Source organism: Echinops telfairi, unplaced genomic scaffold (genome assembly GCF_000313985.2).
Source record: "Echinops telfairi isolate 266 unplaced genomic scaffold, ASM31398v2 ScPeMD7_10;HRSCAF=50, whole genome shotgun sequence".
In the NCBI taxonomy this organism is placed as follows: domain Eukaryota; kingdom Metazoa; phylum Chordata; class Mammalia; order Afrosoricida; family Tenrecidae; genus Echinops; species Echinops telfairi.
In genome coordinates this window covers 3,037,890-3,041,723 of record NW_022103907.1, presented here as the reverse complement: position 1 = coordinate 3,041,723, position 3,834 = coordinate 3,037,890, and positions in this window count along the sequence as shown.

Below are 3,834 nucleotides of genomic sequence, written 5' to 3'. Positions count from 1 at the left end.
GCCGGAGACTACATCTGCATGCCTCCCTTCTCAAAGACCAGATACTTAACGCTCTAATGTCTATATGACCCACACCCATTGAGTAATAATGCCAATGTGGAACTCTCAGGACAGTATTCGTTTACCAATGGTCATCTGTGAGGTTCAGAATATATTTAGAATAATTTTTAAAAGACTGTTTTAAAAAAGGAAAACAGGAAAATCTTTTCATGGAGAGCAATAAACACCTGAGAATATCTCTACCAACCTCAACTGAGTATTGGCATATTTACTTCATTAAAGAAAAGATACAAAAGTCCATATTGACTGGAAATTATATCTAAACCCAAGACCAATCTGTTTTTCCATGTAGAAGGAAGCACTGTACATCAAAGAGAAATTTTGTGTGCAGAAATCATCCAGTCCAGTTCAACTCACGACCGTGGGCCTGATGCTAGCCAGAGCCACTTCAGACTCACACAGCCGCAGGCCGAAGACACAGATATGTGAAGCAGGATGCAGGCCCATCTGGTTTGGGATGTTACCAAAGACTATTGAAAGCATCACGAACTGCCCAATAGAACAAACAGATATGTCTTGGTAGAGGTACAAACAGGATGCTCCTTGGAAACGAGGGAGGCCAGACTTGGTCTCATGGATTTTGGACATGTTATCCTCAGGAGAGACGAGTCCTCATAAAGGGGCACAGTACTTGGTAATGTGGAGGGGCAGTGAAAAAGAGCAAGACCCTTCATAAGATGGATTGACACAATGGCTACAAAAATGGGCTCATTTTTGTAAGAACAGTTGTGAGGACAGTGAAGGATAGGGCAGTGCTTTGTTCTGTTGTACCCAGGGTGGCTAGGAGGCAGAACTGACTTGATGGCCTCTAATAACAACAACAACAACAGGTGCTTTTGAAGTCGGACTGCCTCCCAGTCATGTTTAGTTTGCTATCTTGTGGCACCTATTTATTCTGTCCTGGGGGTAAGGGACAGATGGCTCAGGATTATAAATCGTCCCTGGATAATCAGTGTATAAATTAACCATATTCAAAACCAAGAGACTTGTCTTTGCATCCCCAGTGGAGTTTTGTATTAAATTCCTACTGAATAACTGGGAGATGATGAAGTTTTGAAATCTGGTTGTCTGAGAAATGAACTGTGTCACTTTTTGCTCTATTTGGCACTTCTCAGACCACCAACCCCAGCAGATCAAACAATTCCCTGTGCCAGTTTGACCTGTGTCCAGTCTAACATGAGACAGAGTTAATGAACTTGTAGTAGCTAAGGGATGGGACACCTGTCTTAGCAAAGGGGATCTGGGCTGAGCACCAGGTGTGCCCACTAACTTTCCAATAGAATAACTAGTGCTTTGCAGATATCCTTGTATCCCTTAACTTTAGTTTTGCTTGTGTGGCATATATGGAGGCAGTGCTGGTGCAGTGATGGAATCTTGGTCTTCTGCATGGGAAACCTGGGTTCAACCTTGCCAATGAACCCCATGAGCAATTGCACCCGGGTGTCTTTGGGGCCTTGTGTTTGCTATGCTGCTGAACAGATTTCAGTGGTGTTTCTAGACCAAGATAAACTAGGTCTACCTCCCCAAATCAACTGATGAGAATCCTATGCATCACAATGGCCTGACTTACAGCAGGTCATGGGGATGACACAGGACTAGGCAGTGTTTTGTTGTATTGTGCATGGGGTGGCCAGGAATCAGGGACCAACTTGACAGTAGCTAACAATACCAACAAAGATCTGGTGATTTACCAAAGGCCATGTGGTTTATAATGCTTATTTTTTATTAAGTTATAGTGAGCAAAGCATGTCCTCTCCCCACAAAAATATGTATCATAACTCAATCAGGCTTAGTGGTGGGAATTCTGGACTGGAGAATAGACACATGTGGAAAAGAATGAGCCAGGACTGGCCCTACTGGACCAGACTAATTATAAAAGGGAGGGAGAGAGAGAGGTCGTTTATAGCCAAGAAATTCTCTAATCCAGCGAGTGGAAACAACAGTGGGGTTTCTAGAAAATGGTGTTCTTCAAGTCAGGTTGGCAATAGTATAGAAGTTTTAGAACAGCACACAAAGCCCAAGAACCACTTCAAGAATTCCAGACTCTGGGTCCATGTCTCTATAACTTACCTAGACCCTTTCCACGGAGAGTGATGGGATTCCTGATAGTCAGTGGATGCACTGTGCCTCAGAGGCTTTGCTGAACAGGCTGTCTAAGGCAGGGACCAACTGGAGCTAAATGTTGACTCAAATATCTAATAAAAGGAAAAATAGCATTTCCAATGGAGGCGCTCAAATGAAGAGCTGGCTCCCCAGGGGCATTCTATTATTTTGTTACAAACTAGTTGTTGCTTCATTTTGGTAGAATTAAGCTGTTCCCTGAAGTAGCTGGATGGCTTGATGATCTTCACAGCAATTAGAAATGCTGTCTAGAAGCGGGCGCCAGATGAAAGGAGCTGTCCCTGTGGTCTCTGTCCCCATGTGCTCGATCGACTGGCAAATATGGCACAGAGAATTTCAAGCATAATGATTGCTCAGTCAACTAGATAAAATCTTATTTCTAAAAGCTGTTTTCTTTCCGAGCTAATGTATTTGTTCCTGACTCACTCTGATCAGTGGGGCATCGAGTTGGAAGGAACAGATTGGAACTTATTTTATTGATTTTTCCTCCCCCTTTGTATTTACCAAAGGTGAGACTCAACAAGGAGGAAAGGTAGTCATTAGGAGATTTGGGTTGAGTCCATTTAGAACAATCACTGCCTGACTTTGCTGCCCCGGCACATAAACACCCAGGAAACGATGCCCTGGGTGGAGGAGAAGAGTGACTTCACCGGACTGTCTAGTGAGCAGAGTGAACTTTTCTTGCTGGTCCTGGCTGCCGAGGCTGTTGGGAGCTCAGCTGCAGACATAGAGGTGATTTCAGCAGCCTCTGCCGCAGGCCTCCATGGCATCACCAAGCTCACCCACACCCCCGGGCTCTGTGGGGGGCCAAGGCCATTCTCTTAGCTTCGATTCTGTTGAATTTTCGGGTTCAGCCTTCTTGTTTATTTCCTCCTCAACCCCCATCTTGCACCAGGAGAGAGAAGATGTTCAATCTGGGTCAAAAGAACTTTCCTGACGACTCACAAGAGCAAGGCGTTGGACTAAAGCAAAAACAAGAAACACCATTGCAACGAAACAGAACCACCTTTTGCCCATTCATTGTTGTCTCCTGCAAGGACCCACCTTATTCCTACAGCCAACTGTCTAAACAAATGAACAGTAAAGATAAGGTTTAGGACATGATCTTTACCCAGCCCTAGTTTTCATTCCTCAAAATGACTTCTAAAGTTAGGCAGTGTGAAAACTTCGATGTACACGATGAGCAAGCATTCATTGCTGACCGCAGTACTGAATGGAGTTGGTGGCTTGATGTGCATTAGCTCACTTAACCCCAGAGGAACTCTAGTTGAGGTTCTCATTCCCAGGGCCAGTTGTGGTCCCATTGGCTCCGTCTCTCGGGGACTACACGTGTGTTGGGAGTCGAACTATGCTCCTGGGGGCTTTCAGTAGTTGATGGTCAGGTTGTTCTTCTGCAGGGATCTCTGGGTAGACATAAACATTTTTTTACCTTCAATACCTGGTCTTATTTTATATTTTATAAATTATTTTATTGGGGGCTCTTACAGCTCTTTGAAAAATCCATACCTCAGTTGTATCAAGCACATTAGTACATATGCTGCCATCATCATTATCAAAACATTTTCTATTTGAGCCCTTGGTATCAGCTCCTCTTTTATCCCTCCTCCCCCCTCCCACCCTCATGACCCCTTGATACATTTTTTTTTCACATCT